Source organism: Dasypus novemcinctus, chromosome 3 (genome assembly GCF_030445035.2).
Source record: "Dasypus novemcinctus isolate mDasNov1 chromosome 3, mDasNov1.1.hap2, whole genome shotgun sequence".
Lineage (NCBI taxonomy): Eukaryota > Metazoa > Chordata > Mammalia > Cingulata > Dasypodidae > Dasypus > Dasypus novemcinctus.
Genome location: NC_080675.1, coordinates 29582017 through 29596591, shown reverse-complemented (window position 1 = coordinate 29596591; position 14575 = coordinate 29582017). Strand labels below are relative to the sequence as shown.

General features: G+C 38.3%; 1 protein-coding gene across 31 annotated transcripts in view; it reads left to right on the top strand.

Moving 5' to 3' along the window:
• NRXN3 (neurexin 3) overlaps positions 1 to 14575 on the top strand; it is a 1657938-nt gene that overhangs the window by 805991 nt on the left and 837372 nt on the right. The window lies entirely within an intron of this gene.

The window sequence follows — 14575 nt, the reverse complement described above, 5'->3', positions numbered from 1 at the left end:
CCAGGAAATGGGCAATTTCTTTCAACTCAAGAATTGTCCTTGGCCTGCTCCTAGTTCTTTTAGGTATTAAAATCCTGAGATAAAGGCAGAATTTAGAATTAATTTTTAGTATCTTAATCTATTATAGGATGCTAGTAATGCCAGTTATCTTGGAATAATTGATCATACCAAGTTTAATAATATGAAAGCACATAGTAACAAGTATAAGGTACTATTCAAATGTGAAATATTTTTATCATGGTATCAGGTCTCCTATTTTAAAAGTTAATGATCATCCTTTTAACTCTATAGTAATGTTACCCAATAGAAATATAATGTGAGTCACATAGGTAATCTTAAATTTTCTAGTAGCCACATTTAAAAAGTTATAAAGAAACAGGTAACAATTTTAATTTTATGTTTTATTTAACTTAATGTGATATATACAAAATATTTACCATTTCAGCGTGTAATCAATATAAACATTGTAAATAAGATATTTTACAGTTTTTTCATAGCCACCCTTCTATCTTACATATATTGTAAGATATATGCTTAAAATATATCTTGATTCAAACTACACACATTTAAAGTTCTCAGTAGCTGTATGTGGCTATGACCAATGTTTTGGAAGCACAGCTCTATGGAGTATGAAAAATGGATTGTGAAGAAATAAAGCTCTAGGATTCGATTAAAGAGGGTCCAAACTAAACTAACTTCATGAAAGTGGATTTAAAAGTGTAGTGTAGAGGGAGGAATGGAATCTACTTGAATGAGTTGTAAAAGAAGCAGTGAGAGCATTATCAGAAGGAAATTACACATTAAATTGGGGGAAATGTTCCTGTCCTTACCTATGGCTCTAGGTGCAGTTTGGCGTGACTCATCACATGCATTATGGTGGGTTCCAACTTTCCTCTGAATATGGATGATTGCTTCGACCCGGATATTGTGACTTGATGGCTCTACCATCCAAATCTATGGCGAGTCCCATGGGTCTAATAGCACTGCACTCTATTGCCATGGAGATAATTACGATGGTTACCCATCGAGCATTATGACTGCCCCACTGGGTGGGATGAAGTGGAGGATGAGTGCTGAGGGAAGAAGCTCCTTGTTTATTGTACACAAATGGCTTGGATAATTAGACTAAGTGGCCAGGAAAAATGGCCAGAAAGTGGAGTAGGGCATAAATTACTGTCCCTGAAAGTTTGCGCCATTGTGTATAAGACCTTGTAAGAATCCCAGGAGCTTTTGAGGGTTCTGGGGAAATGAAGCTGTGGAAGATGGTGGGAAGAAAAAAAAGGGCACAGAACCTTGAAGAGACTGTAAAAGGTTTCATAGGCATTCTGAATTTTTTGTGCATATGTGACCCAGTATGTGACCCCCCCCCCAAAAGCTCTCGAGTGATAGGCTTTATGGGAATAGTAGGAAATGGAGTACATTTCTCCATTTGTCATTTATATAAACAGAATAATAAATGGGTAGAGGATGAGATTTCCTTACTGAACAGTGAGCCCTGAATCTCTTTAAGAAGGTATAATGTGGTTTTATTCTCATACCTGGGACACATGGCCAGGATATACCCTATGTTCTTGTCAAAGTCATTGGCAATGACATTTTAAGATGCCAAAGTGATTAATATATTGTTCTTTCTATTCTATCTAACCCAGGATGCAGATAAAAGTCAAAAGAGTGAAAAATAATTTTAAAGATGTATTAATCCACTGTTATTTGGCTTTCAATTGTCTGTAATGAAAAAGAAAAAAAAGAAACTGGGGTTTTGATTTTATGTTTCTAATAAATGAAAAGTGTTTAATTTAGAAATTAAGTGCAAATTCTGGACAACTCCTAGCCAACAGCTGGCTGTGACTTGTGTCCTCTCGATTCAGGCTAGGCATTTCTTAATAATGACTGATTTAATACTTGGCCAGTAAATATCGCTTCCTAGTCTTGAGACCCTCATTGCTGGAGAGACCAAGCTGCAAATTGACTAGAAATGGCATTCCACAATTGCCAATGGTAAACGTCTGAGAGAAACACTTGTGGCTTATTTCAAGATTGGCATAAATAAATAAAAAGGACAGTGGTTTGTTGCGTTTTTGTCCACAACTATTTACATTTGGTTATATTTTGACAAAGCAAACAAAATGAGCTCTTTGGTGTTTCCAAATCACCTTGGTACAAATGCCTGAATCTAGTGCCATGTTCCTTGGTGACATTTGCAGTAGCGCATAAGGAGTGCTCCCAAGGAACTCTTCCATGCTCAACCCCTGAATGTGCAGAATTATTTTTGTGGGCTTTATCTGATTCTGCACACGTGTTTTCAGTCAGGCCATGTACCATGCTTATTTCTTGATGTTTACCCTGACAGAAAATCATTTTTCTGGACCATATGCCTTGGGTTGGCTGTGTGAATGTGGAGGGCTCTTGATACCCATTGCTTGTGCTTTGTCAAGTCCAATCTGTCCCTACCCCTGCTCTGCTGACTTGGCTCTGAAGAGGCCTGCTCCAACCCTGGTCTGTGTGTCCCTGTCTGTGCTGTCTCTGGTGAATCTGTAGAGCATATTGATTGTCTGTCCAGATGATGTTGGCTATGCAGATTGCATTTCATTTCTGTAATGTTACCCCGGTTTACTCTGCCTCTTACTAACCTCTGGTTATTGTTTTCGCTTTTTCTGTTCTTTTGCTAACAAAGTTGCGTTGACCAAAGCTGACCTGCAAGGTAGAGAAGGTTCTTGTTCCCATTACCACTTTGGACTGAAAGATGCCCTGTGTAACCCTTGGAATCTTTTCTTTAGGAGCCTACAAGCTGTCACACCTCTTGGACAGCAGTAATTGTGGGGAGGGGGCTGAACCCTGTGTTCTTCAGAAAGAGTGGCAGAAAACCCAGATGAGTGCATGAAAAATAATGACCAAGGGGAGACCTCATGGGAATAGGACCATGATATCATTTCTTCTGGACCAAAGAGGTTTGACAGCATCCCATACTGTGACTACCCACCAGCACTAGTCCACTTCAGGAAATGGTTAACAGCTCTCCAATAATTTGTCATTGATGAATTGGGTCCTTTTAATTGATTCTCTATACATGGAAGGTAGTCCTTGGGGGGGACAAAAAGGCACTTGTGCCCTTAATTTATTGTTTTCTGGGTTAGAGAGGTCATTTGCTGGAGCAGGACATTTGGATACCTGGGGCTTATGAAAGAGAATGTCATTTTCTCTTAACTCATTCTACAAAAATCTTTTTAGGCATTTGGGAGCTATTAATGTCATTAAAATGTTCTAGAGATTTATATTTCCTTTCAGGGATTTTGGTTGAGTACTTTATTCCTATTTTGTGGTCTAAAGAAAAAAGTACTCTTGGGGAAGAAGAGAATCTGTCAGTTTTATCCTGAATACATTGTAAAATGTTAGATGTCAGTGACTGTCTACTACAGAAACTGCTTCTTCTACCATTCAAAGAAACACCTTCCAAAAGTGAGTAATGGACCATTGCTCCTGGCATGTCAAGCTGTTTTGACTCAGAATAGCAAAGGAGGAACCAATATTTCTTCATTCTGTTCTAGATCCACTTTTTGGTTGAAGTTTTCTTTTTAGGTATTGTTTGGTTGATAGTTAAGTAGGAGATTAAGTCTCAGACTATACCCTGCAGAGTTTTCAATGACCAAAAGCTTTTAGAAGTAGTTAAAGCAAAGGTAGCTTTAAGTAGTTACTTTCAGTCAAGATTATTCCTTTTGCTATGACTTACTTGTTATAAGCTGCAAATGCTGTACAGGTAAGAGGGTCCTCTTTCTCAGGTGATCATCTCTCTAACCATTTCACCATCATTATTTTCCTTTCAGCCCCTCTTAGCAGATTCATACATATTGTAATATTTTATACACTTAATGAAAAGAGAAGCAGCACACACTGGGTTAGAATTTTGAAGTCCAAGGAAGCTGTAAAATAGACTTTGTATTTCCAGGTACATAGGGGCCTTTCAGTAATACTGATGGTTATTGTCTGTAGCCATTATGGCTGATTTATCAGGCAAAACTGGACAACTACATCTCTACTTAGACTGTCCTTCTACATGGATACATGAAACTTTGAATTCCCAAATGTGAGCGAGCACCTCTCATGTAGTAGGGACTCCATACATGGCAAATTAACCTTAGAGTTTCCCCCACCAGATGGGAGGGACAAATCATTGGTAGGACTCATATGAAGAACTGAATCGACTTTATGCCTGTTGGAAATTGTTTGCAAAAGTATAGACACAGATTTGGGGCCAGAATAGTTGGGAATATCTTAACTTTTCCATTTTTAGAAGCAGACCAGTCATCATATAGTTTTAAAATTATTACCCTATTGACACAAACTCATCCTTTCTTAAAATGACTTAACATTTTCCTTGTTAGTGGCAGAAGTTGTTATTCTTTGTAAGTATTCTGGGACATCTTACTCTTTCCCCATGTTATGGCCAAAGCCCTTTAGGATACAAAATGACAGTTATTTTCCTGACATTGGTGTGGAGATCATTACTCATGAGCTGGCCTTTTCAGCTACAACCATGGACACAGATAGCACTTACTATCATTAATTGTGAAGGGCAAATAAAAAACATATGCCAAAGAAATGAGTCAGTCAGAAATGTAAAAGGAAATGTTATTCAGAGCAAAATATAGTGATGAGGTATAAGAAGTGACATGATGAGTCTGGACAAGCAAACTCTGGACAGCTTGGGTCCTCTTGCCATAATAGTGTTGGGTAGGGTGGGTTTTTTTAAACTTCTCTGGTAATTGTGTTACTCAATTTAACAGGAACTGAGTGTCAGCTACTCTATGTATCAGGTACTCAGCTAGGTCCTAGGGATACAGATGAGAGGCTGCCTCTGACCTCAAGAAACTCAGTAGAAGATTTGCCAATAATTATAATGCAAAGTGAAAACTCCTATGCTACAGCTATGCAGAGTGGGAGTGGGCTGCTAGACTGAGTGGGTGGAGGTGGGCATGGAGGAGGGTCAGGAATATTTCCTCAGGTGGAGATTCGAGCTGAGTCTAAAGGACAGGTATGTTTTAGGTGGAGGAGAGGTGAAAGCCCATTCAAGAATTTGGCCAATTTGGCGATCTGCAAGGTGCTCAATTTGGCTAAACTAATATGTATGTGGGGATGTGAGAGAAGATGAAACTGGAGCTATAGGACAGTCAGGCCTTAAAGGACTTTTTGCATAAGGAGCTGAAATTCTGAGGGAACTGTGCACTGCTGAGTGACTATGAGAACAGAGACTTGAGTCAGATCTTCCCTTTATTAAGATCACTCTGACTCCAGGGTAGGGAATGGATGGGAAGGACAGGAACTGGAAACAGAACTGAGTCAGGAGGAAAGTAGCATATTCTAAGAGAGAGGGAAGAACGATGAGCCTGATCCTGATACTTTACTTGGCCAAGGAGGGAAATACATTTCCCTTCCAGATAACCTCTGAGGAGGGAGGAAGAAAATGAGCTCTTTCTCCTGTTCACTTTCCTTCATACTACTAGTCTATTTCATTGAAGATATGTTTAAACATTATGACAGAAGGTGTTATGGAAGAACTTCATCAACTCTTCCAGTTTCAGGCCAGGTTCTTTGCATCTCCAGGTTAGGAGAGGGAGTAGGAATTCTCTGTAGTACTTCCTTGAGGCACATGAAAAGTTTTGTATTGCTGAGAAGTCCAGTCCTTGCATCGGATTCCCTTGGACAAAATGCCAATTTGTACATTCTTTTCAGATGTAGTTTTGCAATCTCTTTTTGTTTGTAGGAAGGGTATTGCAGGAGAGAAGATTCCCCTGGAAGAAAGGAGCTCAATAAATGTGCTGACTCTAGAATTGTAGAAGAAATACTATGTTTGAGCTGTTTGGAGTGAGGCAGATGACAAACTATGAGGAATAAAAGAATAGCCTCTTAATGGATTAGGTGATTAATCAGGATGTCCTCTCCCCACTTTGTGTTATAACTCACTTCAGAAGATTTTATCTTTTGTATTGATCCCTTTTCTAGAATTGTAAGTCACTCTCCTGCCCAAATGGTGGGCAGGTGGGAGGGATCCAGGACTAGTTGGATCTGATCGCTACGTGCTGCATATTTTGAGAAAATCTATCAATGTATTAGGTTTGGATGTTTTGAAACTCTGAGGGTTTTTTCAAAGCATTTTAGAGGATAATTAGTATCAGCCAAATGCCTCTAGTAGGTAAAGGGAATTTTAATTCTCCAACTTTCTTTAATTGTTAAATGGATCCCCCTGTCTGTGAGGAATATAGTTCTCCACCTCGTTTTCTCTAAAGTAAAGGACTATATCACATTCTCCATTGTATTTCATGAATAAAATGTAGCACTTATAGTATTTGCCCTAACAGAAAACTGCTTCCTCAAAATGGTTTGTGTTTTTGTGTTATGGTAAATAGTAAGATAAATCAGAATTAAATTAAACCCCTCCACAATGGTTCTTATCTCTTCTCCACCAAAATCATGAGACAGATTTTTCACAAGATAACTATGAAAATGTGGCTGACTTTAATGTGTCTTCTTTCTGAATTCCACTCAACTTAAATAGGAGGAAAAAATCTTGAGTTTTCTCTCTAGCAGAACTGATACTACTTGGTATTAAATAGCTACGGGATCGTAGAGATATGATGAGGAATTTGCATATGGTATCTCCATTATGACCTTGACCTTGAGTAATAGATATTATTAACAGCATTTCATGGTTGACTTTATGGAATTTCCATGTGTTATCTCATTTAATCTGCCCAGTATGTGAAGTAGTAACAATTTTTAATCTCCATTATAAAGTTGGCAAAACTGAGACCTAGAGTTTTGGTAGTCAGACCAAGGTCATATTGCTAGTAAGTATAAAAGCTAGATTTTTTAAACCCATGACCTTTTCACTACTATGCTATCTGGTGTGAGTCTGGATAACTATTTCCAAAACAGTATACAGATGTCCAGAAAGTATCTGAGTCTCCTGAAAGTGGATTTTATGGTAGACAGTCCTTGTATCAATACTATTTCATAAAGCGCCAGTGAAATTTGGACAATGTTCATTAAAGCAATTTATTTGAAATTAACTGTCATTTTGTTGAGCCTGGGTTTGGCATTCCTGGTCTCTTTCTCTTTAAAAATGCCCTCTTCTATCTCAACAGGCCACCACATCAGTGCTGAGAAAAGAAGGAAAAGCAAAAAACAAGAGCTTAGTTTACATTTTCTGAAGCAGCAATGATTTGTGAGGGTGTACCCATTATTTTTTAAAAAGGAGGAATGATCTAATTATTTGATCTTTATGGCCCAGGCATCTGCTAAAATGTTTTAGTGGATGGGGTAGATTGAACAAGAAGGCTTTATACTGCCAGTCATTCTCTTATATTTATAATACCCCAACAGGAATGGATGTCAACTCCTACCCCTCCAGAGTCATGGAAGTGTCATGTGATTAAGTGACCTTACTCATACTTCGTTGTAGATCACTGACCATCAAAAGAAGTAGTGTGCTGGAGCTAGCTCATACCAATTAATGAGAGCTAATTGTTAAATGTTCAGGAATTTTGTAAGCTGGTTAACATCATATAAGATATCATAACTTGAAATTGGCTCTGGTGGGAGTATTTTACACTGAATTGACAAATGTTACAAATCACACATGCACATATATATGTATTTTTTTTTTCCCTAGAGTGCTAGTCATTAAGTATTTATCAGGACACCACTGGTCAAACATGTTTGGGGATAAAATCGCATGAAGGCCTCTCAGTTTTAACCAACTACCATGCCCAATTTGACTTGTATTATTCCTGATGTCTGATGAGAGTGCTAAAGTGATTGAGGAGAAGAGGGAAGAGGGGTGGTATTGAAACTGTCCCATATTTTGGATTTTATTGTTAGTTGTCTTAACTCATTGCCCCAAAACAAGTGATATTTTTGAACCCCATTTGAGGAGAAAGAAACCATAATCCCCTGAACATGCTTGATAAGAGCTGTTCCAAGGCCTACAAAACAAATGTAAGTAGCTCTTGAGAACATGGTCCTTAAATGTAAAATAGCATTAGGGTCCTGTTCGTGGGCTTCGCTTCACCTTCTGTGAGATGGAATATTCACGTCTCAGTTGGCTCTATATGAAGAAAGACACTCAACATGTTTGAGGGATTGTTTTTTTGTTTTGTTTTGTTTTGTTTTGTTTTGTTTTTAATTAAACAGAAGTGAGTCAGGTTTCTGCCATTTAAAGGGACTAGATCTTAGATTGTCTATAAATGACTCTCTTCAGAAAAGTCAAGAGGTGCCAGCATTGCCAAGGTAGAAATACTCTGATAGCTATGGAAATGGCTATGCTAAAGGGACCCAGATGCAGATGCAGCTAAGTAAGTAGGCTATCTCTAGTATGAAGAATTCTTTCCCAAAGCCTTGAATCTTTAATTCTTATATTTTCAGGAATGGGTCTTTCTTAATTCCTGAATTCCATTTTTTATTTCCCTCCTTCCTGCACAGTTACTGCTCCCACATTCTTCCTCTATGAAACCTGTTAGGAATATAGAAGTGAAAAGGCTTATGCACTCATCAGGAAAGGAGAACACAGTTCAAAATAAGTGATAATCTATTTTTAAATAGTCCATACCAAATTCAAGGCTCCTGACTGTGGCAGCTGTGCTTTGTGTGGAGCAGGAAAACTCTTTGGTTGATACAAAGTTCCCCTATGATCTCACTTCACATTCAGGTTATACTCACAGAATCTAAGTTCTTTTGCAAATGCTTCATTCCTTGTGTTTAAAGCTGATGGATGTTAAGCCAGCACCAACCATTTCCCTCCTGGACTGCCAGCCTCCGCCCTCGGAAAAATAGCTGTTAGGAAGCTAGATTGGATGTGGCCTCCAGGCCTGCCCTTCCTGGGCTTCCCACCCACCCCTACCCCCCAGCCCACCCCAGGTCTGGCCAGGGCCAGCTGGAGCTGGTTTAACAATATTCATCAACTTTAAATTGGAATGTTTGGGCCATTGAGTTGCTTAAGTCTCACTTGGGCAATAGCAGAGGAAAAATATACTCTGATATAAGTGTTTTGTGCTTCAGGTAGCATTTCTATGTCAAGGACCTGCAAGTAGTAAAAGAAACTCTTTTTTTTTTCTTTAATTTTCTAGACCATGAAGAGGAGTTAACTGAATCAGTTTATATGTGCTGCAAAGGTGGATTTTAGCAGTAACCGGCATGAAATGACTGAATAGAACTGTTCTTAAGGGGGAAAAAAACCACCATATTTAAGCAGAATGACAGGAAATTTGTGACAGCCATCAGAGTTATCTGAAAAATAAAATAAAGACACAATACAAACTAAACATGCACTAATAACATTTAGAAACCGAAGTACTAATATCTTTGACAATTTGTCTGGTCTTTGTGTGAATACCTCTTTAGCTTTATGGATATCTCTTCTATATAGACAAAAGTCACCATTTTTTCTCAAAAGGAAATGTAACTATTTTAGTAAGGATTGGTATTTCAAACACGAAAGTATTATGCACAATTCCTATACAGGGATAAAACCTTGGTGCAGTTTTAAACTATTAAAATTTTGTTTCTAATTGTGTAATTCCAAAAGTACGTTCAATAAGGTTCATGCCATCTTAGAATGCCTTTGAATTTTAGTTTGATTTGGAAAAATATTTTAGAATAAAAATTGATTATCAAGTCTTTAGGAATGTTTATGTTTATAAACATATGCATTTGATGCATATCTCTTTCTTATAATTGAACACTGGTCCTTCCCACTTATTTTTAATTGAATTTTGAATTGAAATGACATTTGCAAAGTTTCTTTGTAGAAAAAAAAACCCTTGCATTAAAAATTCATCTTCCTCCAGTTGTAATTTAGACACACCTTATTTAAGTAGCTCTTATTAACTCTACCAACACCACAAATACACACACACATATCCCTCTGGCTGACCCATATTTATAAGAGGTCAGGTGTATGGGTTATGAAGTTAGCAAGCTGGGGTTTGAGACCTCACACTGCCACTGTGTGACATTGGGAAGGCTGTGTAGTTTTCTGTGCCTCAGTTTGCTCCTCTGAAAGCCTTGCCTTCCTACTTGACCAACAGTTAAAATTTTATTTCATTTTTTGTAATTCTGGATGTCTTATATGGGAAAATCATCCCTGCTTTTCTGATTCTTAATTCTTTTAATTATAGTCACTTCATTTTATGCTTATGGAGATTAAATGCAATTACTACGGTGTCTGACATATAGTAAGGCTAAGTAATATCTCTGTTGCTGGTTTTACTCTCCCTCTGATTTGAACAAGATCATCTTATATCGAGGGATGTGCAGTAAGAAACATTGTTGAAGCTTCTCTCTCTCTCTCTCTCTCTCTCTCTCTCTCTCTCTCTCTCTCTCTCTCTCTCTCTCTCTCTCTCTCTCTCTCTCTCTCCTGGGCATTTTGGTATGTTTTCCTAATCCCCATTTTTTCAGAACCACTACTATCCTTGAGAAACACTGACATAAAATATACTCTGTTCAGGAATACATTTAACCTTCAACTTATGTAAGTTAAAGTAAAAATAGGAACTTTAAACTTATCATCTAGGAAGTGTTCTGGAGTCTAGCTCAAGGTTTCATTTATTCTACACACAGCAATTGAGTACTGTCCCTGGGCCTAGCACTGGGCATGCAAAAGAGTTCTTGTCTCATGTCCTGGGGATATTGAATGTGCCTAATAGTTAATCAGGGGAGTACCATGCCATTGGTTTTTAGAAATCTTGGTTCCAAGTAAAAGATTACTTATTATAGTTAATATTGGTAAACTCTAGGGGATAAATTGTAGTTGGAAAAACCATTTGACTTTAAGTCATAAAAGGAATTCTTTTCTTTATCCCCTCATTTTCCCCCTCTCTCTCTCCCTCCCTCTTTCCCTTCTTTCCTTTCTTCCTTTTTTCTCTCTTTCTTTCTTCAATATTTTCTGAGATTTTACACTATATCAAATAATATATGAATTAGAGATGTAGAGATGAACAAGACTGACGAGATTTCTATCCTCAGGGAGCTTACATTCCAGTAGGATGGGACAGACCATAAGGGCTTCAAAACCCAATGTAGTCACAGGCCAAGTAATTGCTATTGGTTAAATCAACAGGAAGAAATGCTAGAGAGTACATCAAATGTTGGTAGGGGGCTTCCTTAAATAGGATTGTTCAGGGAAAGCTCATTTTGAGCTGAATCTAGAAGAATAAGAAGGAATCAGTCATTTGAACATCTAGAGGAAGGAGATTTCAGGCCATGGTTTGAGCAAGGGCAAAGGGTTTAAACTGTTAGAGCAATGGTTCTCAGAAATGAGAGGGCACCCAAGAGCTTGTTAAAGTTCATCTTTCTGAGCCCTACCCCAGTCAGTAGAAATCTGCATTCCTAACAAGTTCCAGGTATGTAGATGCTGCTGGTTTGCAGACTACACTTGGAGCAGTACCACTGTGTTTTCAGAGAGCAACTGGAGGAAGGAAGAAATGATTAAGGTGCTATGTGCCTGGACAAGTAGGAGGAAATGAAGCTGGAAAAGGAGGCAGGGCCTCAAAGGTTTCTTCCTTATAAGGAGGTAAAGGCTTAGTCTTCAATGAATGAGAAATCATTGAAGAGTTCTGGTCCTCACTGAAACCATTCTTAGATGATTGCAATGTGGTCAGTCTTAAAGGATTGTCTGATTCTACATGGTACCCACTCCTGAATGCATGTGAAATAAATTCAGTGGAACATGGAAATAACCTATACTTCCCTCTGTATTCGATTCCCTTTGACAAAGCAGACAAGTTGCTCAATTTGCCGAGCTTAGGCATTCTCCTACACTCTGTTTTTTAAAGTATGAGGCACAGGCACATCAGGGTTAGGTATAATCCAGACCAGCTCATCACTTACTGAAAACCTTTCTCTGCATTTGGCACAGTAGGCTTAGTGTAGCCAGGGCAGAAGCAAAGCATATTACATGAGGGAAGCAGACGTGGCTCAACTGATAGAGCATCTCATCTGCCTACCATATGGAGGGTCCAGGGTTCAATACCCAGGGTCTCCTGGCCCATGTGGCGATCTGGCCCACATGCAGTGCTGCCACATGTAAGGAGTGCAGTGCTATACAGGGAAGCCCCCATGTAGGGGTGCCCCACGCACAAGGTGTACGCCCTGCAAGGGGAGCCACCCTACATGAAAAAAGTGCAGCCCGCCCAAGAGTGGTGCTGCACACATGGAGAGCTGATGCAGCAAGATGATGCAACAAAAAAGAGATGCAGTTTCCCTGTGCTGCCTGACAACGCAAGTGGATGCAGAAGAACACACAGCGATTGGACACAGAGAACAGACAATGGGGGAGGGGGAGAGAGAAATAAATAAGATAAATCTTTAAAATAAAACCATATTACATGATTTCTAATAGCAAGCAGCATTCAATCTTTTGAGGGAAAGATCAATAGTAAAAACATGAAACAATTAGAGGATTACACAGCCTGTGGGCAGTGCAGTGTATAATGAAGTGCTAAATTGAATATTATCAAGTGCAAAAATTAGTAATGTAGGTGGTAAGTGCTGTGGCCTCTGAGAGAATTGTTTGAAGTTAGTGGGGAATGTTCATATCGGAGGAGGCATTGGAGTTGGTCCTTGGAAAATGGTTAAACTTAGCCTAATTAAGAAGGGAGGGAAAATGTGTGCAAGAGCTTCTGGCTTCAAATTCAATCAACATATAAAGAATTACTGTATTTCCAAAGTTTTTACTGTTCTGCTGCCTTTCCAGGGAAAGCCATCCATGTGTTTCTGATTCTTGAGTACAATTGAATTACTAGCCCATTCTCTGGTGAGAGCTGTTTGGTCAGGGAGCACCGTGGACTTCTCGGAAAGCTTTGTCCTTTGAAAGAAGCTGTCCTGATTTGCCATTGTTAATGAAATGTATACCACACAATGCTCAAGTTTAAGACCCACTGAGAACATGACCATGTACATCCTTTCATCTCTACATGAGGGAACCACATGGCAAATAGGAGCTATGGAAACCCAGCAGGAGTGCTGTTCCTCCTGTGTTAGTAATTGTCTGGAACTTTCTTATGTCATATCCTAATAGCTTTGTATTAAGAGTGATGGTCTGTACTGCTTCCACCATTCATGAATAAATACAAAATGTCTTGCCACCCAGAAGACAGACCTTTTGTGGTCATGATCTCTTTTGAACATGCATTCTTAGTATGGTACATGCTTATATTTTACTATTCAATGCTTGAGTGAGGCTTAGCTTGGAAATTGTGACATATGCAGCTGTTGCAGAGGATGTATTTTTTACTCTATCAAGTGCTTGTTTGTATCAATTCCCTGACAAATATTTCTTTGAGTTAAAGGGCTTGACTCCATTACTGAGCCTCCCTGGAGAATTCATAGGGTTACCCTGAATATTATGATATTTCTGTTAGTGCAAATAATTCCAAAGGTAGTGATATATCTTTAATCCAAAAGTTGAAGCAAAAAATAGGAGTAAATTAATAGAGAATGGTTAAAGAGAAGCCCAAAGTTGACCAAAATTGAGATTTTTCAATTGTTAACCCATTTCAGTAAAAGATTTTTTGAATGCTCTCGAAGTAGGTGTACTTACTTATAACTTATATAATGTACCATTATACTTATATATTATTTGAATATGAAAAATAGCCAAAAATAGAATTGATGTAAAAATGAAATAAAAATATGATCACAATTTCTAATATTTTCTTCCTGTACCTCAATCAATTCTCTTTTGAACTGTTTTCACTCTCCATTTTAGAGAACTTGCTTCTAAAACATCTATAAACAGCGCTGTGGTATAGTACAATGGTTCTCAAACTTTAAGATGCCTCAGAATCACCTGGAGGCCTGTGAAAAACACAGATTTCTGGGCCTCACTCCCAGAGCTTCTGATTCACGGGAAGGGATCCCAAAATTTGCAATTCTAACAAGTTCCAAGGTGATGCTAGTTTGAGGCCCATGCTTTGAGAACCATCAGTATAGTAGTTAAGAGCCTGTGTTTCAGAGTCAGTCTACCTGAATTAGGCATCATTGTCCTTTAACTACCAAGTGTGTGAACTTTAGTAAAGTATTTGACCTTTCTGATTTCAGTTTTCCTATCTGTGAAATGGAGATAATCATAATTGCTAAATTCTTGGGTCATTGGGAAAGCTTAATGAGATATCATAGACAAAGTTTTAGTACACATGTCTGTCATGTGCTAAAAAGCACTAATACATGTTGGTTGCTGTGTCGTCACTATCATCATCCTCTTCATCATTCTCTTTGTCATCATCCTCAACTACCATTTCTTTGATATCACAGAGTAGACTTTAGGGACTTTTGGTTTTAGGCTAAAACATCCTGCCTTAATTCATACGTATCATGGGAATGCATTTTTTTCTGCCTTAGCATTATACATTTAGAAAGACCATGCTCAAAATGAGATATCTTTCTAGTTGAATGGTAGAGATGAAGCTCTTTTGCACAGTCTGCCTAAAAGAGAACATTGTGTTCAGCCCTCTCCCTTTTGTGTATAATAGATCATAGTTTGTGGCTAATTGTATATTTCTGTTGTATTTTGTACTACTGAATT